A 20,403-nucleotide genomic window follows, 5' to 3' on the forward strand; every position below is an offset into this window, starting at 1 on the left:
AAACAGAAGAGGCTCTTACCAGAGAAAGAGAAAACAATTCGTTCAGCTACATCCAACAGTGCTCTGTGCAGCCTGGCAGCCTGAGTGATCCTTGGGCCTCACACAAAAGCAAGATAATTGGCTCTCAATGAAGAGATGTAAACATCCATCATAACAGCACTGGGGCTGAAACTGAACGCTACCTTAGCTGTTCTATGTACTCCGCCTGGAAGATGATGTCACAAACATCAACTGGGTGTACTCTCATTGGCTTCTGTTACCTGGAATCATATCTTAACCCTAAACTGTCAGCTGCAAATTGAAATGCTCATCTCTGACTACAGTTTCTGCTGAAAAGCAGAGTGAAAGTAACGTCGAGTTCCTGGAGAATCACAAACTGAAAATGCTGTGCCCCAGATAGCCTAAGACATATTTACCTAATTTATTAAAATGTGTGACAATTTGATTTTTCAAGTCTGTTTATTAAATAACAGTATTCATGAATATGAAAGTAAAAGAGCAACATAATCCTAGAGTAGAATCTTAAATTTTCTAATTACTTTACATTGATTTCATAGTACTATCCTGTGAGATTTATGAAAGTAGGATTCAGAAATATTACAATGTAGACAATTGTAAAGTGTAATTTTCAATCAGTTCAGTCAGAGTAGTTATCTGTATTTTTAAAGCTTTTAATAAAAATACAAACATGGAAATGCATTTTGGTCTCTAAATGTTAAATAACATCTCCAAATTTATGGGTAATAAGCTTAATGTATGAGATATTAAAATATAACATCACTGAAATGATAATGTTAAATATTGTTTTTTAAAGAGTAATTTAAAAGTCACTAGAACTATAGGCAATCCCATTTCAGTAATCGAAAGCTACTTTATGATATAGTACTGTTCTCTTTGAGTACAAACAGGGAATAATTATCCATCTCTTACCTTCTATCTTGACAAAAGCCCCAGATTTCTCCCCAGGCTTAAGTCCAGTGGGAGAGGAGGATAATGGGCTAAGCTGGTTGCAGCAGCTTGCTGCCGGAGGGACAAAACTACAATCACCTTGAAATATACCCAAGCTTTCCCCACCAAAAGGAGCTGTCAGCCGCATCACTGTGAGATGCAAGAATTACCAGAGCTATTCAATGACCAAACTCCTTCTAAATCCAGCACAGCCATATCCCAGGGCAAGCCCTTTGAAAGCTGTGCAGCTCAGCATGCAAACAGTATCAGCACCTGGAGAGTGAGTGAGGAAATTTGCTTCATTCATCCCCATCTTTAGGGAACGGAAATTCACCAACAATGCACTTGTATGCCTTTGTGTTGGTTCATTTCCTTCTGAATATTGGATTCAGGGCAAATACTTGTTATAATCCCTCCACATTTCCAATGACAGAAAATTACTTTTACTGGATGACTTCAATAAGAATTCTAAGAGTTGATAACATGAAAAGACAGTCTTATAGACAGTACATTCAAAATTTCCTCCCAAGTTCTAACTTCCATGATCATTGGCTTATTTGATTTTTCTTAATAGCAAATTAGTGTGTGAAATATAGGCAAGATTTCTGATTGAGATTCAAAAGATCTAGCCTGCAATTCTCATTCTACCACCTATTAGCTCTTCAGAATTTTAGAAATTTACCATGTTTCATATATTGAATGAGAATGACAATTCTACCTACAGAAAAATTGATACAGGGATCAGATGATGCAAACTATGGAAACTTGTTATACAAAACGGAAACAAAAATATGTTATAATTAATACAACATTTTATGGAAAAAGATCAAATATGTTAGGTTCAATAATATTTGGTAGACTTAAAAATTAAACATATTTCAGTGCTCTCAAAATAATGACAAAAGAAATATTATCTTAAATTCTTAAAGTTTCAATTGGAAAATAATGTTGCAGATTAAGTTGGTTTATAACACTGAATGAGTCAGGGGTCTTTATTTATTTCTTCAAGTTTTTGACCTTCCCAGAATTTTTCAGAATTTAATCATATTAGTCAAGTGCAAGATTCCAGACTCGAAAAGACTTATTTGTCAAAGTATACTTTGGGCCAATGTTAAAGACACTGTTCATTTATATATGCCTAAAAACATGGACATTTGGATAGAAATGTGCACAAAAAAAGTGTCATTGCATGCAAAGTGGCATAAAATTGAATTACAGATCAGAAAGATGAATTTGGACAATGGGAATGTCAACTGTATTTCTGGTAGACAAATGATAATGCTAGGATATTGTAATTGCTGGGAGGATATGTCATGAAGAAAATAATTGTTTATAAAATATGTTTTTATATTCATATATTCCATAAAATTTTAATGATATAAATATTTAATGGCAGAGATAGATAACTAGCAAAATTAAATTATATCACATTGCACAAAGTAAGCACACTGATGCACATATGATTCAGTAAATGTTTAAAGATAAATACATATTCTAATGACTTTAGTACACAATTTATAGCCTTTCTGCCTTTGTTTTGCATTTGTTTAGGGGCCAGATGTCACATAAACTGGCTTAAAGAAATGGGCCACAGTGAATATCAGAAATACAAATAATCCTGGTGCTCTGCAAATTCATTAGTAAGTGATTATCTTAGTAAAGGTCCCTGGTTTTGTGTTACTAAAATACATAAATAAGATTTTTAAGCTATAGATCACATTTCAATATCAGTCTGTTAAGTCTGGAGTAGTTTTTATACATAACAAAAGAAAAAAATCCTATTTTCTTACAGTGGTAGTAGACACTGGAGATTAATGATGAATGGGATTTATGAAGTTGTTAGTGACTCTTTAGTAGTTTTCTTTAGGAAGTCAGAGATACTAAAGGCCAGGGCTTTATGTAATTTGTAGGATGTCCTTTTGAAGTCAAAAAATATTTTGCACATAAGTCTACTTATGTATCTAGGTTCAATATGAACACTGGTAAGAACATAAAAATGCTTACTGCTATCATAAAATAATATGTTAAGAAATGTAACCTGATTATATAATGTAAAGGAAAACTCAAAAGGTAAAATGGTTAGAACATTAAGAGATTGCAAGGACAATAAAAAAGATGGTGTAATTTTTTGAGTATAGTCTTTCATATGTACAGGTAGAGAAGTAAAAATATATTTTTCTGGGTTTTAAAAATTATCTAATTTTATAAAGGAAAATAATAAATATTACATTTTAGGATGAATTTACCAATATTATTAATTATATTCCTACAACTAGAATGAACAGCTAGCATTTGCGGATTCCAGAGAATATGAAATATTCTAACTTTAATAATATGTAAAGGATTAATATAAGGGCAAAAAATATCTATAAGACTGAGTACTTAATTTTAGCAAAATTATATTAGTGTGTGTCTTCTTACATGAAGAACATGAACTCTGCAAAAATATTATTGAAAACCAAGTAGAAGGTATTTTAGAGTTCAAATCAAGTAAATTTCAATTTTATTACTATACTTAAATACAATATATTTCCCAGGAGCTGAAATCATTGCAGTATTTAATTGCCTGACAATTATTTCTGTTACATCAATTTTGTGGTTAAAGTAATTATTTATATTATCAAAACAAATCATCACTAGAGGCTAATTAAACTGGAGAAACCATCCTCCAGTGTTTCCCATCCTACATATTAATAAGGTTTAGGTTAATATTGACTTCAGAAAAAAAAGGAAAATGTCCTTCAGGTAATTATTTTATAGCTATAACTGAGGAATTTAAAGGAGTTTTAAACTATTGTGAACATTATTATTTGAGTGGTTAGAACTATTAGAATGCAGCATTTTATTATATTTTGCAATAACTCCAGGCCCATTACCTAGTTATCCACAAGATGGCAGCTCTGTTTGTGTGGCCACAGGCGCTCTTTTTTTTCTTTTCATTCACAGACATTCTTAACACACACATTTATCCTTTCATAACAATGCATAATATGTAAAGTATATTATGAACTTATCGATGTGAGTGATAATGTAATTTTTCAGCTTAAGTGGTGAAGGATAGGTATTTATCAAACCTATTGTGAAATAGGTATTATTTAAATCATCTTAAGATGTCTAATTTCTAAATATTGACTTTGGACTGGCACTATGTGCAAAAGCTTCTCAAATTTACTTCACAGAAGTTAGACTGTTTTGAAGAGACGGTGCTTACTTTATTTCATAAAGACTTAGGATGCTTTTTAAAAATCCAAACATATTTCAAAGGAACTGTGACTGTGAACCAATGGCAATTCACTGGCCCTGTAAGAATCACATTTTCCATCTAACTTATTCCAGGGATAACTAACCTCGTAAGGCTATCTACATTTGACACTTCACCTGGATTTCTTTTTTATACTTAGTTATCATCATTGTCATTCTTCCCTTCTTTAAGTCTACTTTAAATCTATCATGTGGCAGTTTCAGAAAATTATCTTTATTTCTGTTTTCTGCACAGACAAAATTTTGAAAACACTTGGAATTATTAGACCATCTCACTTTTCCTGTCTGAGAATGAAAACCCCCATGATGTGGCTCTTTGTTTATGTGTCATTAAATTTTATTCTGGAAAAAAAAGAGAAAATATTTAAATAAATGAGAAAAATGTTGTCTCCTTTTCTATGTGAAAGAAATATAAATTCATAAATATTATGGTAAGAAGTTAAGGCTATTTTTGTGATTCAGCACTCTCTTTTTAAATGCAAACTGAAAACATTAACTTATCATTGAAGATATCTAAATTTAAGATACACCCTAATCTATGTGATTAGTTTTCCTCTGAATGTTGTGGTGAATCTTTCTAAAAGGCCTAAAGATCTGTAGACAGAAAGATATATTTTTTATCATGCTCTTTCAACAACTATATCCAATACGTTTTCATAATGATGTACAGTTAAGGATATTTTACTTTCTTTTTTGAATTAGCCCTTTATGTATGATTTTTTAGATACCATATTCTTTGTTTATATTATAGCCCAAGGCTTAATGATTCACTAAATAAAGAATTCAACAAATAAAAAGTGAAAAGGCATCTATTCTGCTTTGTCACTGATACACAATTTTACAATTTCACTCGTAATTTTTTTTCTTTCATTTTAATTCCCCTTCCTTTTGCCTCATGTTACCCAAATTACATAAAACCAAGGCCTACCACTTCCATCTTGATGAGTCAGGAACAACATTGATCTCAGAAATTTAGACCTGAAGTTAAAGTTTGATAGGGGAGGTCGGAACACATTTTATATACTGCAGAAGAAAGGAGTTGTTCATGTAAACCCAACTGTGCTTAAAACACGGTTTCAGACTTAGGGTTGCTTTCAAAAGACACAGAGTGAAAGACCAATTGAAACATTAATGATTGCACGGTAACTTAGACCTAGAAGACTTCAGGTCTTTCAGAGGTGTCCACATGACCAAAAGTAGCATTAGGATGATTATAATAGTAAAAGAAAAAAGTACTATCACCATGATCACCAGTATACATGTTTAATTTGTGCTAGGCATTCTGCTTATCATCTTGCATGGATTATTTGACTTGGTTTGGTTTGGTTTTATAACAGTGCTAGAAGATTAGGTCAATGTTAACAGCTCTTAAATTTGCACTGCAAGCCAGTATTTTTTCTGTCATATCTACTTATTTGAATCTGAGTTAGAAATTGCCAAAATTTAGAGTCCTAATCGAATTGCTTCAATAAGAATTTGTGAGTGTGGAAGGTGGGTGACACTCTTGTATGCCTCTCTGCCCCAGCAGGGCCGATGATTGACTGTTGCTGGCTTTAAAACTCACTGTCAAAACCTTTGAGAATTGACTTAAAGGTTTGCATGTGCTACATCAGACTTTTAAAAATAAGTAAAAAGTGTTCTAAAAAATCTCCAACAAAAATTCTGAATGTTTATGTCAAACAACAGTTTAGGGAATGAATACTAGAAAAATCTAGATTATTCCACTTCAGGTAATGAGACACATGTCACTTGTCTGGCAAGTTTGAGAAGGAACATGACATAGAGGCTAATCTTGTAGCAGGTTCATGATGGCTAAGGAAGACAAAAGGACTAATCAGGGGATCTGTACAAGGAGGCACTGATTCAATATTCAAAGATCTTGCAGCAATTCATCAGTTCCCATCTGGATGAAGAATTTCCCTGCATGTTTCTAGCAAAAGTGATGCCCTTTCTTAGCCACATCAAAAATAGTCCTTTTCAAAGACTCAGAGAAGGGTACTTAAATGGATGTGGTGTATGGAGTGGAAAGAGAGCAGCACACATATTTGAGTAGGAATGGGTCCTGTGGAAAAAAAGAAAACCTTATGACAAAGATGAAAGTGTGATTTTTTTTTTATAGAATTTTAAGACTCCAAAGCCTTCTATTCATAAGAGCAAGTTTTGTGTCTGGCATCTGCCCTATTGTCACATTTTAATTGCTCTTATTCAAGTATACACCAGCACTGACATTTTTTAGAGTTAGGCATTAAGCAACAGTCTGTAACAAAGTGAGAATACTGTCTTATGTTATAGTCTCTAAGTTGAAGCACATGCATCTATTTATCTGTGTGTTACAATTAGGTAAATGTAGTAAAGGGTTTTAAATAAAGATTTCATAATTACTAGCAAACTGCTTATACATACTCACATCCATAAAGTTGTTTTAAATGTCTAATTTTGTACAATACCTGTACATAATAATCCTTTTTATCTGTGACTTTTTTCTCTATGTAGCTGATATCAAGTAATGCATCTCTTGTTATCCTTTAACAAGAATTATCCAGTAATAGCCTATGAGTCCCCAAATAAAAAAAAAAAAAAAAAAAAAAAAAAACAACAACAACAACAACAACAAAAAAACACCCTGGGTGCTCCTTTAGCCATTTTTAAGTGGTAAAATCATAGTCATAAGTTTGGGACATTATAGAGAGGCTGTAGGAATCTATGATCTCACACCAGATCTTGGTTGACTCATTGTGCAGGAGCTCATTATGCAACTCAGTTCATGAAATCATCAAAGGAAAACAGTCACTCTAAAAGGCTTTGGAACTTCGCACTTTGTTAACAAAAATAACAATCGGTGTGACTGAAGTCTCTGTGATACAACTAGAAAAACTTATCTATCATCTCTGTCAGTCCATGCTTAAAACTCTAGATCTGGAAAATGCACTAGCCTTTTTCAGGCAAAACCAGAAAAAAAAAAGTCACTAAGTATCTGGTGAAAATGTTGGAGATAAGAAGAAATGTTTTTTTTTTTTTCTTCCAGAGATTACATACTCCCAGTACAATTACTTTTCACTGTGACAAATAGAAAATCAAAACTGCTTGTAGATTGAAAGAGAGATAGTTCCACCTATCACCCTGAATTCAGAATCAACTAAGATGCTGGAAATAAACTCTTGACCAAAAATATATCACACTGTTTTTTTGTTTTTTTTTGTTTTTTTAACAGGCCTTCGTGAAGTATACAATCTGACTTTTAGGTACTGTGTAATCTCCAAGTACCTGGCCAAGATTCCAAATCTTCCCCAGATTCTAGATCTCAGAATGAGTAAACCAATGGCTCTTTCCCTTGGATCAGGGTCAGGGCCCTTGAGCCTTTAAAGCGTAGAAAGCAGAAGTGGGCTCTCTTTCTTTGTGGCTGGCCTGTGCCAAGTTTACTAAATTCTTCTCATGCTCAAATTATACCCTTCACCCAGTGTTGTCCTGAGCATATAGTAATCTAAGCCTTTCATTGATTTCCAAATCATTTAAAAAATATTGCATTGGGGTCGGCACTGTGGCCCAGTGTGTTAAAGCCCCAGCCTAGAGTGCCAGCATCCCATATGGGCACCAGGTTCTAATCCCTGTTGCTGCTCTTCCAATCCAGCTCTCTGCTATGGCCTGGGAAAGTAATAGAAGATGGCCCAAGTCTTTGGGCCCTTGCACCAGCGTGGGAGACCTGGAGAAACTCCTGACTCCTGACTTTGGATCTGCTCAGCTCAGGCTATTGCGGACATTTGGGAAGTGAACCAGCGAATGGAAGACCTCTCTCTCTGCATCTACCTCTCTCTGTAAGTCTTTCAAATAAAAAAAAAAAATTAAATATACTGCATCATCCTTTGTTTAGTCTTCCCTATACAGTCTGTAAAAAAATTGACTCATATTTCACTCCACACAGTTTTTTATAACTAAAATCATGGTATCAGCCAAAAAATCCCTCAGTCCCCTCACAATGATTCTTTCTTCATTGGAGACAGATCATAATGTTTTGTCACATGTAATTAATAAAGTGAAAGTCCCAAAAGCACACATATTTCGGTGCTGAAAAGACCTATGAGGGGTCAGCAAAATTAATGAAAAAGATGCACATTAAAGGAAATTTTTGGTAATTTTAAACTGCTGGCAGTAAAGGAAAGATCCTGCAAGTCTGACATGAAAAACAATCAGATTACATAAACATTTCAGGAATTAGGGGGCAGTGTGTGGTGTTGTGGCCTAGTGGGTTAAGCTGTCCTTGTGATACCAGCATCCCATATTAGAGCATGAGTCCCAGCTGCTCTGCTTCTGATACAGCTCCCTGCTAATGCACCTGGGGAAGTAGAGGAAGATGGCCCAAGTGCTTTGGACCTTGCCACCCCTATGAGAAATGTGTATGGAGTTCCAAGCTCCTGGCTTTGGTCCAGTCCAGCCCTGGAATTTGGGGTGTTTTGGGGGAGTAAACCAGTAGATGAAGGGTCTCTTTCTCACACCATATGTGTCACTCTGCCTTTCAAATACATGTTTTTAAATATAATTCATGAATCAGATTAGACCATCACCAAATTTCTCAACAGCAAAGTGAGAATAGAACAGTGGATGCTTAAAAATATACTTTCAATACAGACATTTATGCCTATCCACCTTACCAACTAAAGATGAAATAATATCTCATGGCGTCTTCGCACATGAAAATGCATAACAATGTGACCTTCATACCCTTTGTCATAAAGAAGTTGCAGGATGTCTCCCACCAAAGCTATGGGTAAAGAAAGAGGAAGACGTGAGTTCAGGAAATAGGTATAACACTCAAGGGAAACCATGTGGATTTTCTAGTTAATGGTGATGGAAGGAGCTCAACATGGTAACTAGGTAGCAAGGTTGGACAACAATCAATATAAATTAGAAATAAGGTTGACATTTCTAGCAAATATATTCAAACAAAAAGTAACTATAAAGAAATAAAATTGGGTCCAGCTTGGTGGTATAGCAAATTAATTCACCCCTTGCAATGCTGGTATCCAATATGGTCATTGGTTTCAATTTAAGCTACTTGATTTCCAGTCCAGCTGTCTGTTAATGCAACTGAGAAAACAGTGGAAGGTGGCCCAAGTGCTTGGAACCCTGCACCCATGTGGGAAAGCTAGATGAAACTCCTGGCCTCTGAATTCAACCTAGCCCAGCCCTGGCCATGGGGACATTTGGGAAGTGAACCAGTGGATCTATATCTCTCTGCCTCTCCCTCTCTCTGAAATTTTACCTTTCAAATAAATAAATTTTTCTTAAAATAAGAAATAAAACTGACAGATTATTTGATGTGTTTGAATATACTAAAGAGAACTTCATTTTTCTGAGTGCATTTAAATCTACTTTAGACAAAGGGAAATGGAAATCTAAGTAACTAAACCAAACAAACTACAAAAAACTCTAAGGTATTTATTAAGGCAAGGAAAACTAAAAGTATTTAAAGGGAGAAAATTTACTACTACTACTACTACTATTACAACAAACCTGTATATTTGTTTCAAATTTAAAATTCAATGTAACTAGTAGGGAAAAGTAGGAGACACCAAAGGCTAAGATATTATACTCATGTTTTAAAGCAACTGAAGAATCAAATGTATAAAGCATATACTATTCATATATTAATGAAATATTATTAAGATTAAATCCTGTTGCTCCATTTGTTGAGAAATTACTTAACCACTGGATAAGTCAATACTCCTGCTCTGCTGTTAACCAAGTTAGGAAAATGCTAGGATATGCAACATGTACAGAACTATAACTTAGTATATAGTCAATAGATGTTAGCTGTGATTTATATTTATATCAGTTATGCAACTCAGTAAGATTCATTAAACATCTTGGAGAAACAGATTTGCCTCCAATATCAAGGCTGTTCTCAAACTCAAGCCTGTGAGTCCTTTTTGCTTTCTTTACCATAAAGTGAGTAAAGTTTAGGTTGAATAGTTTCAGTGAAGTATCAATCATTTCCATGAATTCCATAATGCAGCACCCTGAATGTTAGCATAAAAGCCCTATGACATAATGAATATAACAAAATACATATACAACATATATACATATACAATATAATATATATACAATATAATTTATATGTAGTACTACATATAAGTATATGTAATATACAAATGCAATATATAGTATGTATACAATATATATAATATTGTATTTAAGTAAAATATATATGTATCTGTATATATAATCTATATATGGTATATATATACATATACACAACACAATGTAGACATAATACTATACATACTATATATATACATATATATGAAAGGTCTTATTTTTGTTGTTTCTGAATAAAGCCCATATTATCCACTGCAGAACCAATTTTTCATTTTGACACAACACCGTTAAAATTAAAACACCTTAATTCAAGAACAAATAATGTTGTATATGGTGAGAGAAAGGTAATCAGTTCCAATGTAGACTTTTTATTAATCATTGGTATTATTTTGCTACATAGATGTATAATTTAAAAATAAATAAGCTTTGGCATTGGAGGAAAATTCAAGTTAAATCTTTTCAAAAATGGAAAGATGACTTGATACATCAAATCAAGATGTATATCAAAGACCACAGAAATATGTTTGTAGGGAATGAAGTAGTAAGAGAATGAAAAGCACACCAAAACAATGGGCATTTGGCTTAGTGGTTAGGACACTACTTGCAGTTCCTGGGTTCCATAACTAACTTGACTTCCTGTTCCAATAGGACAGCCAGTGAGGGTCCAAATAATTGGGTCCTTGCCACCCACATTGGGAACATGAACTGTTTTCCAGACCGGTCCAGCCCTGCTTTTGTAGGCATTTTGGAGGTGGTTGGTGAACAAAGCTCTCTGTCTCTGGTGACAGAGATTTCTGTCTTTCTGTCTGTCTCTCTTTTTTAATCTCTCTACTTTTTGAAAAATAAATACATTCAAAAATTAAAAAAACACACAGAAAAAAAGAGAAAATGTGAGGAAATACCCATTTTTTATAGCTGACTCCCATCTCATCATTTCTTAGTTGATCCCCTAATTCCCATTGCCCCATTCTAAGCTTCCCACTTAAACTAAGAATGCATCTGTGTTTAAATACCTTCTTAATTCTAAATTAGCATCTCAATGTACCCTCCCAAATAGCCATATGTTTAACTAAGGCATTCTTTAACTAGTACTTGATGCAGGTACAGCAATACCATAAAATCCAGAATCCTATCTTTTTCTTATTGGAATTTTATTAAAAAAGCATTGAATAATATACTGCCAATTTCCAGACAGAGAGAAATCTCTAGTTCAAATGATTCTTTATGGCAGAGGGTGTTTCTATAGGAAATGATAAAGCAAACTTATTATCTACACTTAATTTCCCTGGCACAACTCTAATAAGAGAATTGGATTAGAACACAGAGTGTAAATCAGAGATTCTTGGGCTCCATTATTGGTTCAATACTTTACTTCATCACGAAAAGGAGCAAATTATTTGCCTTTGCTGAATGATATTATCTACGTTCTCTAATATTGAATCATAATTATAATGCATCTCAATGGATTCTCAGTTATTAAAACGAAAAAATAAATTATATAAACTATTTAGATCATTACTTAGCACTTGCTAATTTCTAATTGCTCATGGAAGAAATGGATTTTTTCACAAATCACATTACATCCTAATATAATAAACTGTCTTTGAAACAAAGAAAGAACTATAGGCCATATATATATTTTGCTAAGGAGGAAGGCTTGTTCATTAAACAGCATTTATAGATGCTCATATGTATTCAACAGTACCAGGAGGGACAACGAGGAGCATGTGGTAAAACATAAGTGTGTCTGATAGACTTAGCATCTGCAAACACTTGTGGGCAGTTATAAATACTCAAACTTGTCTAGCACTTTCTTACAGAGTAGTAGCTCATTAAATATGCATTGAATTGATTTGACATTTTAAGAATTGTGAAAACCTGTACCAGAACATATAAAAAATAAATGGCTTGATTTCATTTCCATTTATTCAATCAACGAGTATTGATGACCTTCTATATGCCAGACGTTGCACTAATTGCTATGACACAAATGTGAACATGACTCATACTTTGGTTTCAAGGAACTCTCAGTCAAGGGAGAGTTTGAAACATAAATAAAATATAGCAGACCAATGTTCATTGATCACTTAAGATAAACATAAGTACACCTAGAAGTCTGACATGTCAAATGTTTCTGTTTCCTACTTAATAAAAAAAACCCAGCAAGTTATTAAAAGCAATTTCCTGAGAAAAGCAACTTTTAAGATACATAATAATGCCACGACTGTTTCAGAAAAATATTTTGCAACCTGTGTATCCACAGTACTCTATTGATTTTCAATGTGCACAAAAAAGACCAAGAGGTGCATCAAGACACTCAAGTACTTTCTGAATCATCTTGGATTGATTAGATGTAATAGAGTTCATGATTAATGAGAGCTACCAGAAGTGTAGTATATGTTAGTGTTTTGCTCAGTGCTGGAAAATAGTAAGAGTCACAATGAATAGACCTGTAATATAAATGAAGCAACCCTTGAAAGCTCACCCCTACCCCCACCATGCCTTGTTTAAAAATCCTTTAGCAGTTTTTATTATTCTTAAAAGAGGAAAGGAAATCCCACAGTATAGTTTATGGCATCCTGAATGATCTAACCCCAATCTCTCTAGCCTTACTTCCCACAATCCTTCTCACCTCATGCTTGTCCTCTTGTCTCCATTGCAAGGGACAGCTTTAAGTTTCATTTCTTGCCATGGTTCCTTTTGCTACATGCCCTGCTTATATGCACAGATAGCTCCTTTTGCTGGGATGTTCTTGACTAATTTTTTTTGTTTTGCTTCATTCCCTTACAGGTAGACGCATCTGAACCTCCTGCCATTCACTCATAATCATTTCTTACCAAATATAATGAATATGGCCAGAGTTGAGCAGAAAAAAATTTTGGTGGATTTAGAATATAGCATCACAGTGACACACCCAGATTATTCTGGTAAGGTTGGCTTTAAAGTATCAAGATATCATAATAGATGCTTAGAAAGATGGTTAAGTCAGCTTTGAATTACAGATTCTTTTTGAAAAATTATTTATTTTATTTTTTGAAAGGCAGACAATGAGAGAAAAAGAGAGACAGAGATCTGTCATTCACTGGTTTACTTCCCAAATTCCTGCAGGAGCAGGGGTAGAGCCAGGCCACAGCTGGGAGGCAGGAACTCAATCCAGGTCACCTATGTGGGTGACAGGGTTCCAACTATCTGGGCTATGAACTATTGCCTCCCAGGTAGTCCATTAGCAGAAAGCTACGATTGGGAGTCGAGCCAGGACATAAATCCATGCATTCTGATATGGAGTGCAAGCATCCCAACTAATGACTTAACCATAATGCCAAATGCTTCCCTGAATTACAAGTTCTTTTCCATTATAAAGCGAATGCTTTTATTAGTCTTACAGATCTAAGGGATTGTGCAGATGGTGGTGACCTTCCAAATGACTGATTTCACCATATAATTTAAACCACATATTTACACCTACGAAAAACAAAACTCTGGATTTTTAGTTTACTAGCTCAAGATCTTATAGCTAGACAGGCTTATTTGGAAGTAAGAGTTTTTAACTCTGGTTCTCAGATTCCTGTTTCTTTGTTACCTCCTTCTTCTTATTTTGGATTCAACTGGCTCATCACAAAATAACTAACTGTTTACCATGTCAAAATATGGTCTATGTGGACAGGAAAAATTGTTTTTAGGAAAGGCCTTGTATAACGGAGAAGAGCTCTCAATGAAATGAATGTGTATTGCATTTTTCCCCCTTTTTAAAACTGATACCTACCAAAGTTTTAGTTCTGTATTTATAAATTTGTAAAGTGTCCATAGAAATATGAGTTCACAATTGATCATAATGATAGGACTAAGAACCAAAGGGAGCACATAAACAAGAATAGTGTCTGCAAATACTAGCTGATAGAATCAAAAAGGGAGAGAATGATCCAACATGGGAAGTGAGATACACAGCAGACCCATAGAAGGGCAGATGTCCTAAACAGCACTCTGGCCTCAGAATCAGCCCTTAAGGCATGTGGATCTGGCTGAAAAGCCCATGAGAGTATTTCAGGCATGGAAAGCCAACACACTCTGGGGGGGGGGGGGGGGGACCTAAATGAAAGATCTCTGCGAGTGAGATCCCAGTGGAAAGAACAGGTCATCAAAGAAGGAGGTACCTTTCTCTGAAGGGAGGAGAGAACTTCCACTTTGACCATGGCCTTGTCTAAATATGATCAGAGTCAGTGAACTCAGGGGGCTTCCATAGCCTTGGCAGCTCATGACAAGAGCCTAGGGTGATTACTGATGCCATAAACAAGAGTGTCGATTTGTTAAGTCAACAACAGGAGTCACTGTGCACTTACTCCTCATGTAGGATCTTTGTCTTTAGTGTGCTATACATTGAGATTTAATGCTATAACTAGTATTCAAACAGTATTTTTCACTTTATGTTTCTGTGTGGGAGCAAACTGTTGAAATCTTTACTTAATGTATGCTAAACTGATCTTCTGTATATAAAGAGAATCGAAAATGAATCTTGATGTGAATGGAAGGGGAGAGGGAGTGGGAAAAGGGAGGGTTGCGGGTGGGAGGGATGTTATGGGGGGAAGCCATTGTAATCCATAAGCTGTACTTTGGAAATTTATATTCATTAAATAAAAGTTAAAAAAAATAAAAAAAAATTTAAAAAAAGAAATATGAGTTAAGAGAAGATACAATATTACTAGAAAGTTTTGTTTTACTTATTTAATTCCTGTTATTGCCTGAATAAATGAAAGGCTATTAACTACAGATGTAGTCTCTTTTCTGCTAAGAACACAACATGAGTAAGTTATATTTTTTTTGTTTTGACTCAGAGTTATGAAGCTCAAAGGCCAAGAGAACCCATCTAGTGATGGCCTTTTTGCTGAAAGATTTCAGAGGAGGTCCTGGGCATCACAATGGTGGTATGTGTGCCTGAATAAATGAAAGGCTATTAACTACAGATGTAGTCTCTTTTCTGCTAAGAACACAACATGAGTAAGTTATATTTTTTTTTGTTTTGACTCAGAGTTATGAAGCTCAAAGGCCAAGAGAACCCATCTAGTGATGGCCTTTTTGCTGAAAGATTTCAGAGGAGGTCCTGGGCACCACAATGGTGGTGGTGTGTATGTGTGTGTCTACAGGTTCTTCTCTGTCTTCTTATAAAGCCTCCAACCTTCAACCATCTTAGATGTTGAGTCACTTTCCAAAGGTTCCCCTTTTAAATTCATTGTTAGATAATGTTTCTCCCTTCTTATTACCTCACAACTGAGATTGAATTTGAACATGACTTTCACATCTAAATCATAACACTACACATATGTCATGTGCTCTACCAGTGTTACACTTATTTTCATTGTTGATTTCAATTCTTATCAATAAGTCTTAATTTTCTGAAAAAATGATATTCTGAGAAAACCAAACTGAAGCTATTTCTTCTTAAATATGATAAATACACATTTAAAAGAAGTATTTCTCTTGCCTGAAAAGTTTTTAGAGAAGACAGTACATTGCCCCCTCACAACCACTATCACCTACCTCTCGCCCCACACATCTCATCAGCTTATTGTATATATTCAGGTAATTTTTTTTTCATTCTCACATCATATTGAGCTTTTCCTGACCTCATGCTATTTTATTTAATTGCTGTGAACTTCTGACAGGCCTTTAACAGATATTCATGAGCTCTTCACAATATGGATAAAAAAAATGCAAATTATGTTGATCTATTTAGAAATGACCTGATTATAATTTTTATATTATAATAGGTCTTCACTGACTTGTATAAATGTTATTTTAGTATTGAGATATAGGGCTTATTTCTAGGGTTTTTTTATATAAGATTTGTTGTATTTATTTGAAAGGCAGAGTTATAGAGAGGGACACAGAGAGGGAACTCTCCCTTCCAATAATTCACTCCCCATCTGGCCACAGTGTGGGCCAGGCTGAAGCCAGCAGCCAGGAGCTTCTTCCTGGTCTCCTGCATGTGGGAGCAGGGACCCAACACTTGGGCCATCTTCCACTGCTTTTCCTAGGCTGTCAGCAGGGACTGGATCAAAAATGGAGAAGCCACAACTTGAACTGGTTCCCGTATGTGTTGTTGGTATCACAGGGGGTGGCTTAACATGCTATGCCAGGATGCTGGCCCCATCCTATTTCTATGTTTTTTGCTAAAATATTTAAGGAAGTTTTTTTCTGAGTTTTGTTTCCATTGGTCACTTAAGTTTGTCTTCTAACATTGAATTCTAGTCTCACTTTTGACAGTAAACAAGACAATTCCAATTTAACTAAAACTATAAACATGATGGTTAGTACATTCCAGTTCAGTGCTACTTAGGAAAAAGGCACTTGCACAGTGCTAACTCAATTATAAACTCTCAAACGGTTTTTCTTGTGTTTCCAGTTGTATAAGAGACTTATGTTGTTTTCTGCTTATTTTTTCATTTCCTGCTTTAGTGGAACTTCTTTGTAAAGGGTAATGCCTTCTTCATATAAAACAATTCATTGTGAAGACTGACTCATAGAGGGATGTTTGAATATTGAACTGAGAGGTGTAGAGATTTAGGTTATGTGAGTAGAGTAAGATTACGCTAAAGGCAAAGATAGATCTGTTTATGTTTTCATGATAGTTCTGGCTAACAACTCTCCTGATAATGGTAACCAGTTCTTGTGTTTTGATGTGACTCATACCATTTTATATTGTGGTAAAATATACATTATAGAAAATGTTCTATTTTAACCCTTTAATTATACAATTCAGTGATATTAAGAATATTTGTATTATTGCAAAACTATCACTGTTCCTTATTATAGCACCCACATCTTCCCTAATTGAAATGCACATCAGTAAATAATAATCTCCCATGTCTTTCTCTCTGCAACCCCTGAAAACAACCATTCCACTTTTTGTCTATGCAAATTGACTACTCTTTATATATCAAATAAGTGGAATCATACAATATTTGTCCTTTTGTGTCTGGTTTATTTCACTGAATCTTATGTCTTCACATTTCATTTATGTTGAGCATATGTCAAATTCCATTCCTTTTTTAAAACTGATAGTACCTTGGGGCCAGCGCTGTGGCATAGCAGGTAAAGCTGCCATATGCAGTGCTGGCAATCCATATGGGCTCCAGTTTGAGTTCTGGCTGCTCCACCCCTGATCCAGCTCTCTGCTGTAGCCTGGGAAAGCAGTACAAGATGGGCCAAGTCCTTGGACCCCTGTACCTGCATGGGAGACCCAGAAGAAGCTCCTGGCTCCTGGCTTCGAATTGGTCCAGTTCTGGCTGCTGAGGCCATTTGAGGAGTGAACTGGCAAATGGAAGACCTCTCTCTCTCTCTCTCTCTCTCTCTCTCTCTCGCTGTGTTTTAAAACACTGACTTTCTTACTTTCAAATAAATAAATAAATCTTTGCCTCTGCCTTTCTGTAACTCTGCCTTTCAAATAATAAAATAAACAAATCTTACAAAAGAAACCCTGATAATACCTCATTATCTGTACAAAGCTCATTTTGTCCATCCATTTATCCCTAGATAATAGCCATCTACTGGTTATTATAAATGTTATACTATGAACATTGGTATACAGATGTTTGTTCAAGTCTGTGATTTTAATTCTTTGGATATATTCCCAAAATGGAACTACAGAATCAAGCAGTATTTTTTTCTTTAAGTCTTTTTGAGAAATCATCATACTATTAAGATTTGATTTATTTTTACAAATGCTCCTTCATCTATGATACCTCAGTTTATTTTTTTAAAAAATAAAGAGTCCCCAACTAAGGAACCAATGCAATGGTGATAGCCAAAATAAATCTTTACAGTCATTGCACAGATGGCAGACAAAGATCTGATCTCAGGTTAGCCTGATAATGACTCTCTGCTGCATAAACATCAACAAAGCTCTTCTTAAATATTCAATGAGTCTCAATTAATCATTTCCCATTTCCTGACAAGGAAGATAAGTGGTGATTTTGGAGGGTTTTTCATCTTTTTTTTAAGTCATCAAAACAGGAGATATTAATGGCATAGAAGACATATTAGACATTAGGACAGAGTACTATTTGAAAAGCAGAGTTGGCAAGATCAGTTTCCTGAATTCGTATCACAGATGTTGTTAAAACCAACAGATTTTTGAGGTAGACTTTAATTCAAACACTGACTTATAATTTACTAACTATGTGACCTTGGGCAAGTTCCTTCATACCTTATTGAGGTTAGTCTCATTAAACATGAGAATAATAATGATATTTATTTCATTAGTACTTTCTAAGAATTAAATAAAACTAGAATTTAATGCTCTTAGAAGAACTGAATATGAGTAGATCTGTATATATATATAATCTATATATGTAAGAGCTGTATATATATAAAATCTATATATATATAACCCATATATATAGATTATATATATATTTGTTAATTTTTCAAAGATTTTATTTATTAGAAAGGTAAAGTTAGAGAGAAAGAGAGATGGAGGATCTTCAAATGGCATCAATGGCCTGGGATGAGCCAGGCCAAGCCAGGATCCAGGTGTTTCGTTTGGGTCTCCCACATGGGTACAGGATTCCAAGTCTCAGGCCATCTTCCACTGCTTTCCCAGATGTGTTAGCAGGGAGCTGGATCAGAAATGGAGCAGCCAAGATTTGACCCCAAGTGCACATATGGGATGCTGGCATCACAGGAGGTGACTTAACCTGCTATGTCACTGCGCCAGCCTCATATTTGTTAATTAAATATGTTTAAAATATGAAGGCATCAATATTATTTCCCAGAATAACAGCAGATAAGATAATTGAGTAGACCAGTTACTACAATAGAAGCCAATGAAAGATGAACATCTATGGACAGTGTTGAAATTTAGACATTAAGGGAGACACATAATCATTTTCTAAGTTAAAATCAGAATACACAAATATGAAACTCAGAGATAGGAGATCAGACCTGGAATGTAAACTTGGAGATTCAATAAGTACATAGATTGCTTGTGATAACATTTAGTGCATATACAATGAAAAGCAGGCCAAACAATGCAATCTCAAAAAAATTTTATTTGTGCATCATTTTAATCTAAAGGAAATTATGTACCTTCAAAGTCAAAACATAAATAGTAATTAGTTCCCAAAGTATTTTAGTCTTTAACAAGTGGCTGTCATTTAAATGACAACATATAAGCTTACTTCCTGTCTATAAAACTGGTATTTCCCTAGAGAATGCATTCAATGTGAATATAGTTGATATGAAGTGATGAGGAAGGAATTCAAATAACATCACTGTTGTAGAATAGACTTGGAAGCTTATTTGGCTACTGAAGTTTTATACCAGAGAAAGGTATGAAATAGGGGCCTAGTAGACAATAAGCAAAACTTCCTAAGTAGCATTACAGATGGAATACTCTAAAGGTAAATTTCAGGGGCTGAATGAAAAGCAAAACCTGTATTTACAAGACTGCTTAGCCACCCTCGGTTCATATTGCATTTCCAGGCTTGCTGGACTCATCCTATTATCTTAAGGTAAAAAAATAACACTGGGGTCAGTTGTTTGCCTGCAAACTTGCCAGGGCAGAATATGTAAGAGATGAAAATCAATTACTGCATCACATTTAAAACCATTCTGTGAAATGAATAATGTGAGAAAAGTAAACATTTATAGAATAGCAAAGTTCATTTTACCAAAGAAAGTAACATAGACTCCACAGATGAATACAGGCATCTGCATTAGCATTAGTGTCTGCATTAGCAAATGTGTGTCCTTTGTTTATCAAATTAGTTTATCTTAAAATACATTTTATACATCCATTTTTCCCTTAATAATTTTCTGCATAATGATTATTACACATTCCTTTCAAGAGAGATTGATGAGAAAAATATACTTACTTTGCCTTTCTAAATTTTTTGAAGAGCACTTATTTCTGGAATTTGACATATATTTTACAATTTTTTTCCCTTTATCCCTTACTGATGTTATTAAATTGTGCTTCTTTTTTAAAGAAAAATATGAGGCTATAGTTGTCATCCTTCCCTCTGTAAGAATATTATTCACTTTTGCCTACTTTAATTTCTTTTAGTATAGTTTCACATGGCTTGGGGTTTGTTCTAATTCTTT

The 20,403-nt window shown here is 34.5% G+C and overlaps 1 protein-coding gene across 8 annotated transcripts in view; it reads right to left on the bottom strand.

The window, feature by feature from the left end:
- Nucleotides 1-20,403, bottom strand: part of MGAT4C (MGAT4 family member C) — a 798,266-nt gene that overhangs the window by 302,535 nt on the left and 475,328 nt on the right. For 3 of the 8 annotated variants that reach the window (XM_051845738.3, XM_051845735.3, XM_089307550.1), the window contains exon 1: nucleotides 20-205. The exons of the other annotated variants lie outside the window; for them this stretch is intronic. The gene's annotated coding sequence lies outside the window, so the exon portion shown is untranslated. Of the gene's footprint in view, nucleotides 1-19; nucleotides 206-20,403 lie in introns of those variants that run through there. 8 annotated transcript variants of the gene reach the window in all.

This window comes from Oryctolagus cuniculus, chromosome 11 (genome assembly GCF_051225735.1).
Source record: "Oryctolagus cuniculus isolate XC-2025 breed Fujian yellow rabbit chromosome 11, ASM5122573v1, whole genome shotgun sequence".
Classification (NCBI taxonomy): domain Eukaryota; kingdom Metazoa; phylum Chordata; class Mammalia; order Lagomorpha; family Leporidae; genus Oryctolagus; species Oryctolagus cuniculus.